At 40.1% G+C, this 12,689-nt stretch overlaps 1 protein-coding gene and 1 long non-coding RNA gene across 2 annotated transcripts in view; one reads left to right on the top strand and one right to left on the bottom strand.

Annotated features, from left to right (window-relative positions):
- Positions 1-12,689, top strand: part of LOC119898138 (B-cell receptor CD22-like) — a 509,835-nt gene that overhangs the window by 245,903 nt on the left and 251,243 nt on the right. The window lies entirely within an intron of this gene.
- LOC119899283 lies at positions 4,121-4,854 on the bottom strand. The gene is made up of 3 exons (XR_005443783.1): positions 4,766-4,854; positions 4,602-4,659; positions 4,121-4,460 (listed from the first exon to the last, which is right to left on the bottom strand). It is a non-coding gene; the product is annotated as an uncharacterized LOC119899283 (long non-coding RNA).

Raw genomic sequence — 12,689 nt, forward strand, 5'->3', positions numbered from 1 at the left:
TGTATGGGAATAATCTACTAAAATAAAGACCTGTGTACTCGTTTCGGGTGGAAGTATCTCCAGTTACTCAGAGGTACCAGAGGTTCATGATGATCAACACAAATCCAGTCAGAGCTCTGAGGAAATGCAGATCCAAAACAACCCATCCAAAAGTGCACAAAAATGATACAGGCCTACAAAGTTTTAATCCTGCTGCTTTAATTTTTTCTTAGACAAAAATAATTTATTATTCTTTTCTCTTGTTTCTAAGGCAAATCATTTTCTTCTCTGTATTAAAGTTTTGTTAAAAACAGTGTTTCTGACAAAAATGTCAGTTTAGTTTTTATCTTTTCAAATCATCTTTAACATCCCATGCAGCACTTTCATTATACACCATAAGAAGCGGGAGGAGCGCGTGAGGCCGGCCAGCCGCCCGCTCACAGAGCCCTCTGGTCCCGCCGTCACACAGACCGCTGCAGCAACAACGGCAGAGGAAAACACAGCTGGAAGCTTTTCATACCGCTTATCTGTCTTTCCATTCTGAGGAATGTTGAAATGTTTTAACTTATGAAAGAGAAAGCTGTGTGGATCGCTGGTGTGTGTGTCGCATTGAACATTACGTCGACGTATGACGACAAGCTACGTACTATCTCTGGGTACTATCTGTAACGAAAACGGAGCAGGGCTGAGTAGAGTCGAGTCTATCGATTTGCGCTATGGTAGCATTTTTCGGTGAAGGCAGCATAGATCGTCAGAACACCGGCAACGTTTAGTTCTAAAAGATGATGCAACTCCGACTCTGTTTGGGCCTGGAAATTCACAATCACAACCTGTAAGTATGCTTTATCGGTTGTGAATTATATTTAAAATAAACACGGCAATGTAACTTCAGACTGTTCAAGTGCGGAGTTGCTGTAAACGTTGGCCAACACAGCTAAAGTTATAGCTATAATGCTAATGTTACACCTGATGTGAAAGCTACTGAGCAAACGTTCAAATTGTTTGGCCAATTTTGATGTAAAATTGAGTTGAAATATGGTGATTTTTGAAGTGCTTTATGGTAAGATGTGGAACAATGATGTTGTGTGGTTGTGGACTTGTGAGTAACTTATACCATCTGCTAGGTTTCGGTCGCAGTCTGAAGACTTTAATTTGGATCACTCTACCTTGTTTCTTACGCCCCGCCCTTCTCTGCTTCTGATTGGCTAGTAGTCCTTACCTGGGAACTGCGCATGTGCAACTCCCAGCAAAGATTTTGTACAAGTAAGATGCATCACTCTGTAGCTCAAGAGCGGAGCGTACAACACAGGGTGAAAAGAGGAGCTGCAGCAATGTGCAGGATGAGAAAAATATGGTGTTTTTTGAAATGTAAACCTGTTCTGGTACAACCCCTAATTAAGATTTTGAACCTGAAAATGAGCAGAATACCACCTCTTTAATAGACTACATCTTTTCAAAAGAGGAGCTTTACACACAACCTTATCAGAGCGAATGACAATATTAGGATTTCTTACTACTAAGATGTCTGTCGAGTCTGTGAGGAATAAATCTTCAGAAACTTTACTCCAATATAAAGTTTTACAATGAAAAATTAATTATTACGATATAGAATAATATGGTTATGTCTGAAATTATAAGAGTATTGTGCATAAGCATGTTTTTTTCCTGACACAGTGGAGTAAACTCACACACTGAAGGAGAGCGGAAATCCTCATGTCCTTATACAGCACAGGAGATGATGTCTCCAGGATAAAACTGATCTTTATAAGAAGATGTCTCCACCCTTTCCATTTTCTGTCCATTCTTGAACCAGACGTAGGAAGAACGATCAGGAAGACGACAGCTGCTGAGACACTTCAGCTGTGACCATGTACACGTGTAAAACATGCATGATTGTGAGCTGCTCATCTGCACCTGGAAACCTGTATTTGTAAAGATATAAAACAAATATAATAACTGAACTGTCAATTTCCACGTATGATAATTGGCACACAGCCAACAGCCAACGTACACAAATGTTACCTGTGACAGACAAAGTGACTCCAGGTGAACCAGTAAATCTTCCACCTGGTTGGTTTGTTATGAACATGAACTTGTACTCAGCTGAGTCGCTCTCTCTCAGGTCTGTGATTCTCAGAGTGCAGATGTTGTTAGAACAACTGTTCTGCAAACGACCTGCGTACTCTGAGTCTGTTCTCAGATCCACAGGTACATCTCCATTCATCTGAGTAAACCAGAATGTTTCCTCAACTGTAGTATCACGGTCATTTATTCTGGATGGGTATGTGTAGGTGCAGTTTATTTCCACTGTTGATCCTTTTAAGGCACAGATCTGAGTAGAGGTGTAAGTCACTCTCCAGCCATTCTGAGACTGTATCACTGTAACACAGAGCACATCAGAAACTACAGTCAGACTCAACAACACCAGGAGACAGACTTGTGACAGGCAGATGTGTGAAGGTGGTTGTAGAAAGGTAACCTTGACCAGCTGCAAAAAGCCCAGAATCTAATTCAATGCAGTCGCTGTCACAAAGAGTTCTTCATGATTCACCTTTTAAAGCTTGAGACAATTTAGACTTTAGACTGGCTCAACACTCCGGGTGCTCTGGCTTCCTCCCACCATCCAAAGACATGTTGTGAAGTAGTTCTTCCAACTTCAGTGTGTTCATGTGCTCTGAAGTCTGAATGTGGAATCAACATGGATGCTACTACAAAGATGTGTTGGATTAGCATCATCAGAGCATATAAACAACACGCAGACATCTAGTTCACTCTACATGGACAGCAAACTAACCCTTATAACCATATTACAAATTACATGTTTGCAAACTATGTATAGACCAGGGCTGACCCCGAATAGTCGAAGATTCGATACTTCGATGTGAGGAGCCTGAATCGACTGTCAGTCTCACAGTCGAAGCTTCGAAACAGCGTTATGAAAAGAGGACCATACCATTTTGGTGATATGGGGGTCCTCAATTCTATTCAGATCAGACTGAAATAGAACTACCAGTTTTCTCCCAATAAGTTAACATGCTGCCTATTACAATATACACTTCAACATATAATGCTGTAAATAAACATGTGACGCATTTCATAAATGTTTTTAAAGTGCGTGAATAAATCCAAAATTTTAACCCTAACCCTTAAGGAAGCACACATGTGTGGGCGTAATGTGTGTGTGTGTGTGTGTAGTGGCAGAGGAACACCTGCTGCATTGACGGAGCACCAGCTTCGTCGGTGTTGTGCCGAGCTGTCTGTACCTCGCAGGACGTTTGGATCATTTATCACCATTGATGAACCTCACAAAGAATATTATATCGTTTTTAAACCGCAACGTGCAGTTAGTTGTCAGACACGCGTGCACACAAAACTCGGCACAAGACCGGTGAATGGCAGGCGAGCAGAGAGAAAAGGGTCAACAATAAGCCTCAGTTCAGCTGTAAATGTACAGTGTAAGTAACAGTGAGTAAGAAATAGAGACTGCAGTCATATGATTCGACTGTCAGTTGACTATAGGCAAGACTTAACAATTCTGATTCGACTGTGTAAATCCTTAGTCGGGAACAGCCCTAATATATATAATACATGATTTTCTACAAATTAAAGTTTTGTATACTTCTTTATGTCCCATGTACATTTTATTTCTCTTTTTGCAATAAAGATATAAGGGAGGGAAAAAATTTAATTATTCATGAATGCACCATCAGTCACCTCTCCAACACGCTCTATATGCTCTTGTTCCTGGTGTCTTCTAATAAATAATAATAATAATTGGTCTATTTGGGTAAATACAAAAATAATTCTGAATAATAAACACAAAGAGTTTGTTTAAAGCTAAAATTCAAACCTTTCTGCACACTGTCGCCCTCTGCAGCAGTGAGAGGAAACTGAAATGATGATCAAACTGCAGAGTTGTTGTGGAAGCTGGCTGTTTATTTCAATCAGTCACTGCAACACATTGAAAATGATACAACTAGCAAAGTGTGACAGAGCTGGGCTTCTGTTTGATTTCAGTGTTTAAACATAGACTGTACATGCTGTCAAATACTTAGCTTCCAGTTCTACATGTTTGTTTTGATCAGACGTTATTGGCTTTCATTACCAGAACAGGTGTGATGTGAAAGGACAAACAGTGTTTCTTAAAAGCAATTTATTACATTCCATTTTGAAATAACATTTTGTATACTGAGTAAAATCCTGAACTTATGTAATGTACCTGCACAGGTAACAATGACGCTTACATTCTACTCTAATCTTGTGCTACATGCTGCTGCTGACGTCTACCTGCTGCTGCTAATGAAAACTAAAAATGAAAATGTTTGCAGTTAAAGGTAAATGTATCCTCATCCTCCACAGCCCCCTGTTCTCCACTGACTACTTCAATGCTGTACTTCTCTCTGTTTCCATCCAGGTGAGTCCCTCTGGTTACAGTTTTGGTTCAAGGCTGAGGCGTTGCTACAATCAGGATCAGACTCCAACTGATGGGGAGAGGGAGAGGCAAAGGCCTCATAAATGGAATTAGAACAATTTGTTTTTAAATTAAAATGAATGTATAAGGCAACAAATTATAACTCTTTGGTAGAGGAAGTTCTGTCACTGTGGCCCAACAGATTTCTCACCTCTAATGTCTCTATGGGTTCATTTGGTTCAGTGGTGGAGCTCAGAGTTTTCTTCTTTCTAAATTGAATCCAAAAACAAATAAATAAAAAGTCAATAACTCCAAAACTATGAAAGTCAATATTGAAAGATCAGTGATGGAACTAATTTATTCTTATAGTTTCACCTCATCCACAGACAAACCAGAAGCAGAGGAATCAGCATCACAACCACCAGAGTCAACCTGATGATATTTATTATCATTGTAGATTTCCCTAGAAATGGATATGGACAGTTATTAGATAAACTGTGCTGGACCTCACTAGTAGAGTTGATTCATGAATCAGTTTGTGATGTGTGATGCTCTTCTGTTAATCAGCCAAGTAGTGTCATGGAGAAACGTACCTGCTACAACAATCAGATGTAAGGTGGAGTTATGACGTCCTCTTCTGTTCTGGGCTTCACAGTAATAATTCCCACTGTGTTCAGCTCTGAAGTCAGTGATGGTGAAGTTCTGTCCTGATGCTTTTGGTGAGTCTTCATTCTCCTTGTACCAGGTGTATTTAGCTGCTGGGTTAGCATCACTGCTGCAGGTCAGAGTCACTGAACTGCCCTCCACTATCTCAGCAGAGGGACTCACTGACACAGAGGGAAGCTTTGGAGCATCTGGGGGACAAAAGAGAGACAACTTATCAATATTTGTTTACAGGCCTGTTTTTAGGCATGGGGTGCCACGAGCTAGGAGGAGCAATACAAGTTATTATTTAGTGATTCATTTGATTTATTATTCTGATGTCCCAGTTGTTACTTTGTTATCCTGCTTCATGAGTAAGGCTCTTGTCCCCCCTACAAAGCTAGCTAGCAGGCTATAATAAACAATAATAGACCTGTACGTTAAACTTGGTCACAGGTGTCGTCTTCATGATCCTTTTCTGTGAAGAAACTTGGTGTCTTCCCACATGAATCACAAAATTAATTCAAATTCAACTCAAAAGAGGATGAGAAGCCCTGATGATAGATGTTCCTGAGTCTTGCTCCAGCTGCTGTTTCTGTGTTCCTCCTGCTAATAATGTGTTCAGCCTCTCTTCTACGTTGACAACACTGCACAGGACTGAACTGCCCTCCATGATTTTACCACTCACTGACACAGAGGAGGTCTTTGGAGCATCTGGAGGAGATGTGTTAGGATTATTCTAGGTTAAGGGTGTGTTACTACAGTAGCACATCTGGTATTTATTATAAACTGGGAACAGCTGTGTGCAGCATCATTTTAGACTTTGATGGTGGTCTGATGAATGGATGTGTGACGATTTGAATCCAAAAACTGCATATAACTCTAATCTTCTCCTGCAAAGACTGGACAGATTTAAGATGTTTGCTATTTTTAAATTTTAAATCACATTTCACATTAATGATGTATTCAGATGTCCTCCTCCCCAGCTGGTTCTCAGCTGCACAGTAATACTCTCCAGAGTCAGAGGACTGGATGGAGCTGAAGACAAGCTGTGGTTCTTCACTGAGCAGAGTTTGGTTCTCCTTGTACCAGGTGTATTTAGCTGCTGGGTTAGCATCACTGCTGCAGGTCAGAGTCACTGAACTGCCCTCCACTATCTCAGCAGAGGGACTCACTGACACAGAGGGAAGCTTTGGAGCATCTGGAGAAGAGATGAACATGAATTACTTAAAGATTAGAATATGTAATCAGAGAAGATTGACCAGGTGCGATTCTAGCATCAGACGTTTAGGAGGGCTCAGCTCCTAATGAGAATGTGACATGCAGCCCATCAATCTTGACTTCACTATATGTCTGTCTGTCTCTCTCTCTGTGATGACTACACCCTGCTCTCTCTCCTCTCTCTCTCTCTCTCTATCCTCCTCTCTCTCTCTGTACTGTCACCCAAAAGGCAACCAAGCAGAGTAGTTATAAAAAAAAAATAATAGGTATGAAGATGGGAAAGAATCCACATCAATTTCTAACATTATTCTCATTGAATATTGCTGTGGACAGGTAACATCAGTCTGACCTTACTCTCTCACCACAACCAAAATAATGTGTATGTCCATCTAAAAGCAGAATATTTCTTTAGACTTTCTGAGTCTTAAAGTGACTTTGCTGTAACTCTATGACCCAACAGACAACATTAGTGCTGACTTTACACACATTTAAGACCCCAGACAAGTTTGCAAAAACCTAACTTATTCTGTAAATCAGGAGGTCCCAGAACACAGAGAGGCTGCTTATGCCTGCTTAACACTGTCAGGAATAAATCTTCAGAAACTCGTAACTCCATTTTAACATTTAACAAGACTAACAATATCCATTCTGTCTCAGTCAAAAACTGTAAAATAAACTCCAGCTGAAAGCTACTGATCATGACATCATCAATAGAAGTAACATCTAGCATCTCAGTAACAGAAACATTATAACAACTAAAACATTAAATGCGGCAACAACAGATATTATACTTTAAATATTCCTGAATCACAAAAAAATCATGTAATAGGAAATAATTTGTTATGTCACAACATGAATGTTGCTCGTCTACTGCTAGTATTTTTTTCCTTTCTCTAAATAATGATGCTGCATCCACATTAAGATCTAGAAGACTCCAATATGTCTGAAATTGTAATTTGTATTGTAATTTCAGTGTATGTGTGCTGTTTTCCCGACACAGTGGAGTAAACTCACACACTGAAGGAGAGCGGAAATCCTCATGTCCTTTTACAGCACAGGAGATGATGTCTCCAGGATAAAACTGATCTTTATAAGAAGATGTCTCCACCCTTTCCATTTTCTGTCCGTTCTTGAACCAGACGTAGGAAGAACGATCAGGAAGACGACAGCTGCTGTGACAAAGCAGCTCTGCCTCAGTATAATTCTGGTAGACTGTTGATCTGATCACCTGCACCTGGAGATCTGGGAAGAAAAAACAGAAATATTTGTCTTTATGTGCTGCTGAATCACAACATACACAGAGATGTAAACAATAGAACATTATAACAATCATGTAATCAATTAATCACACAAACATTATTTCCCATTAGAATCACTATTCAGCACGTTCACTTGTCATCAGATAGTTTAAATGTGCTGTTACAGTTTGTGTTCATCAGTACCTGTGACAGTCAGAGTTGTACCAGGTAAACTACTCCTCCATTCAAAGCTTCCTGCTGTGAATTTGAAGTGATACTCAGCTGAGTCGCTCTCTCTCAGGTCAGTGATTCTCAGAGTGGAGCGTCCTCTCTCTGTTTCAAGGACCTGAACACGACCTGCATACTGGGAGTCTTCACTAAGGTCCTCAGGCTGTGAGGGATTCTGCCACTGAAGACTACGTTCAGGACTGAACCAGAATTTAGATCTGATAGTTTCATAACTGTTGTAAGTACAAGAAATGTCCACTGATGAGCCTTTGAAGGCACAGATGCTTCTGTCAGTGTAAGTCACTCTGTTGCATGAATGACCGTGGCCACCTGAGAAATATAATAATAATTTTATTATTATTACAAAAACTATGGTCTTTACTGCAGTAATTCACAGCTAGTTGTATTGCTGTGGATGGGGTTGCTCATCATAAAAGATACATGAAGTCATGGTCAGTGTTGGGCAGTAACGCGTTACTCTAATATTGTTGCTTTTCCCAGTAACTAGTAGTGTAACGGATTACGATTTCCAGTTACTAATCCAAATAACGCTGCGTTACTGTGTTCCTGAACGCATCGATGTGTTCAAGTCAGCTATTCAGCCAAGAAGCTGAAGATAGAATGAAGAAAAGGGAGAGAGGCGTTGTTCCTACAGCAGTAAGTACTCCCATTATTGTATCACAGAATAAGATGCAAAGAACATTGTCGTGCGTTGTAAACTTTGTGCGACCAGCAAAACAATTCCACATCTAACCTATTGAAGCATCAGCTGAACAGCACAGCAACATGAAACTTAGCCTATAGAAATAAACTCTGGTCGCCAGTGATGCATCCACTCGTGGGGAGTGGCGTTAAGCAACGTTGTGTTTTGTAAAATAACTTAATAGTGCTCTAATAAATGTGTGCACAGAAAAACAGTAGTTCAAAAGTCAGGAGTGAAAGATATAGAGTAACGTAACGAGTAACGTAACTAGTTACTTTTATCACCCAGTAATAAGTAAAGTATTACTTTTTAAGGAGTAATAAGTAACTAGTACATTTACAATTTCAGCCCAACACTGGTGATGGTACAGAACATTAGTCTCATTAGTAGAAGATTGTGGAGTAAACTCACACACTGATGGAGAAGGAAATTCCTCATGTCCTTTAAGGGCACATGAATAGCTGTCTGCAGGATAAAAGTAGTCTGAATAAGAAGATGCTTCCTTAATTTTCTGTCCATTCTTGTACCAGATGTAGGAGGTTTGATCAGGTAGACGACAGCTGCTGAGACACTTCAGCTGTGACCATGTACATGTGTAAAACATGCATGATTGTGAGCTGCTCATGTGCACCTGGAAACCTGTATTTGTAAAGATATAAAACAAATACAGTGGGTACGGAAAGTATTCAGACCCCTTTAAATTTTTCACTCTTTGTTTCATTGCAGCCATTTTCCAAAAATCAAAAAAGTTAATTTTATTTCTCAGTAATGTACACTCAGCACCCCATCTTGACAGAAAAAAACAGAAATGTAGAAATTTTTGCAAATTTATTAAAAAAGAAAAACTGAAATATCACATGGTCATAAGTATTCTTAAATTTCTTAAATTTAAAGGGGTCTGAATAGTTTCTTGAATTTAAAGGGGTCTGAATACTTTCCGTACCACTGTATAATAACTGAACTGTCAATTTCCACATATGATAATTGGCACACTGAGATTAACAGTAGATTAACAGCTAACTTACATGGTTTCTAACACAAATGTTACCTGTGACAGACAAAGTGACTCCAGGTGAACCAGTAAATCTTCCACCTGGTTGGTTTGTTATGAACCTGAACTTGTACTCAGCTGAGTCGCTCTCTCTCAGGTCTGTGATTCTCAGAGTGCAGATGTTGTTAGAACAACTGTACTGCAAACGACCTGCGTTCTCTGAGTCTGTTCTCAGATCCACAGGTACATCTCCATTCATCTGAGTAAACCAGAATGTTTCCTCAACTGTAGTATCACGGCCATTTATTCTGGATGGGTATGTGTAGGTGCAGTTTATTTCCACTGTTGATCCTTTTAAGGCACAGATCTGAGTAGAGGTGTAAGTCACTCTCCAGCCATTCTGAGCCTGTATCACTGTAACACAGAGCACATCAGAAACTACAGTCAGACTCAACAACACCAGGAGACAGACTTGTGACAGGCAGATGTGTGAAGGTGGTTGTTGAAAGGTAACCATGACCATCTGCAAAAGAATCTAATTCAATGCAGTCACAAAGAGTTCTTCATGATTCACCTTTAAAAGCTTGAGATCATTTAGACTTAAAACTGGCTCAACAGACCTTTTTCACAGCAGACATTTTGGCTTGTCTGTCACAATCCTGGTCTCGGTCTGTCTGTTATTTTGCCTCGTCTGTTTTGAGTTCTGATTCTTGTTTCAATATGTTTATGGCGTTGGCTTTTCCTGTCTTGTGTTAGGGGGTTTTGTTCCATGTCTTGTGTTTCCTCTGTTCAGCCTTGTTTATGTTTATTTGCATCTTCAACTTAGTTCAGTTTTTGGTTCCGTCTCATTCTGTGTTCTGGTTTTAGTTCTTCTGTGGTCAGGCTTCTGTGTCAGTTCTTTGTCTTGGTCCTCAGTTGTGTTTACTAGTTTCTTCCAGTTTTGAGTCACAAGTATTTTGTGTTTTGTGTTACAAGTTACAAGTTACATTTTTGTCAGAGCGCTTTCTTTCCAGTCCTTTTCCTGCTTTGCTTTGAGGTTGTCTGCATCTGTTTGCATCCAGCTTGTTCCTGTCTTGTCTTGATTCATGTGTCATGTGTCTCACCTGTACATTCTCTCCCTGCTTGTTAGCCAGTGTATAAATGTTTGCCATTCCTGTTCTGCTCTTGTTGGTCCATTGTTGCTTGTTCCCTGCCTGCTCCTGTGGATATTGGATTTTAGTCTTTTGATCAGGTTGTGTGTTTTTTGACTCCCCCTTTGGATTCTCAGTTTGGATTACTTGTTTTATTTCGACTTGTTGGAACTCTGCCACTCCCAGTTGTGCGTACCCTTTTTGTTAATAAATCTCTAGAATTGTTGCTGCTCTTCTTCTGTGTCCTGCATTTGGATCCTCAACCTGTACACACACTCTGCAAACCCTGACATATGAGAAAAAGTACAGGTGTAGAAGTAGAATGAAAGGGGACTGTTGTTGCTTTATTATGAAAAGACATCACATTGTTAGCCTACTGTTGTGGTTACAGTACTTTCTTTTAATTTGCTTTTTTTAAAGCAATTCTTATTTATGCACCAAAGTAAATTGCTTGCAATTTAAAACCTGCTTGGCAATAAACCCGACTCGGAGCTTATTGTTGTAGGTGATAAAGTCTTGCTGTTATCTTGGAGCACTGCAGGCAGCATCTGTTTTGCACAATAGCAACAAGAACGAATCGGCTCAAACTTTTAACAGCGCTCTATGTGCTTGTGACATTCAGGCAGGGTTAAAGACTTTGTTCTGTCAGTTTCTCTCTTTAAAAAGACAAGAGCTGCAGTCTGAGAGTCTGAAGAGATGCTATCAAATCTCAATAGTACACGATGCAAGCACCACATACAACATAATATATCAAATTACATCAGACTTTGTGAAAGACACAAAGACACAAAAGTCCGGTTTTCAGAATGAGGTGTTAACACAACGTATATACAAAAGGTGAATAAATAAAGAAGATAATTAAACTAGATCGATATGGTTATGTCTCATTGTATAATTTAATTATTGCCTACATTTATTTATTTGCTGTATTTTCTGTGCATTTAATTGGATGCTTATTTATTCATTGAGCCTTTATTTCCATTTATGTCAGAATCTGTCCTCTAGGAGGTTTTCACATAAAGTTACAAACTGCACCAAACTGTAGCCAAACAAGTGGGTGTAGCTTAAAGGTAACGTTAGCTCTCTAAGCGTTCGACCAGCTTATAAAAAAGCCACAGTCATGTAACGTTCCTTTCTTTATAGGTTCCATATTGACGGATGAAGTAGGATGTTGTTGTGGTGGTGTCACTGATTTTTGAGCTACCGTCATCGACAGCAGAACCCTTGAATGTCTGTGTTGTACCACATGTAACAGTCTTTTTCTACGGCGCTGTTATGGAGAACCAGACCGCTAACGTTATGTGAAGCACACATGGTTGCAGTATTATGCGCAAATGTTGGAATGAGCAAATGCAAGTACTTATTAAAAAAATCAAGTCAAAGTCGAGTCTTTTGTCTGTTTTAGTCAAGCAAGTCTCAAGTCTTCAAACGTGCATCGACTCGAATCAAGTCATGTGACTTGAGTCCCTCACCTCTGTTACAAAGAGTGCTAACAGAGGTATAAAGTAGTTTTACTAATGTGTTAGGAAACAGTTGCCTGTTTGCATGACGTGCTGACGTATTGCGGTAAGCGTGTCGACTCATTTCCGTTTCCGGTGCTTGTGTGTTGGTACCGTGTTGTTGCTCTCGCTAAATAACAGTTACATTTGTTTGATTACAGCGGCCAACTGTTCGCTAAACACTTATTCTTTACAGTAATTTTGCCTAAGCACTCACAGTTCTTTCCATCTTTTAGTGACTGCTGTTCAATCTCATAGTTGTTCTAAAGTTTTGGTAACTGACGCTACAGTACTTTAGCTTAGCCGTTAGCGACTTTAGCTTAGCAGCTAGCGATGGCTTCTCCTTCTCCCTCTCTCTCTCCTACTTTCTCCTGCTCGGTGTGTCAGATGTTTAGTTACTCCTCTGCCTCCTTTAGCGGTAATGGTACATGTAATAAGTGTAGTTTATTTATAGACATGGAGGCGAGGCTCAGTGAGTTAGAAGTCCGGCTCCGCACCCTGGTAGATCAGTCTTTAGCTACTGTAGCTAGCCAGTCCCCGGTAGTCGGTGCGGAACGGCCTGAGTTAGCCTCTGGTAGCCGTCCTCCGGCATCCCCTGTGCAGCCAGGAAAGGGGGGCTGGGTGACTGTCCGAAGGAGGAATAGTAA

This window comes from Micropterus salmoides, unplaced genomic scaffold (genome assembly GCF_014851395.1).
Source record: "Micropterus salmoides isolate LMB-PRFRI ecotype aquatic unplaced genomic scaffold, ASM1485139v1 Ms_hic_scaffold_1, whole genome shotgun sequence".
NCBI classification, from domain to species: domain Eukaryota; kingdom Metazoa; phylum Chordata; class Actinopteri; order Centrarchiformes; family Centrarchidae; genus Micropterus; species Micropterus salmoides.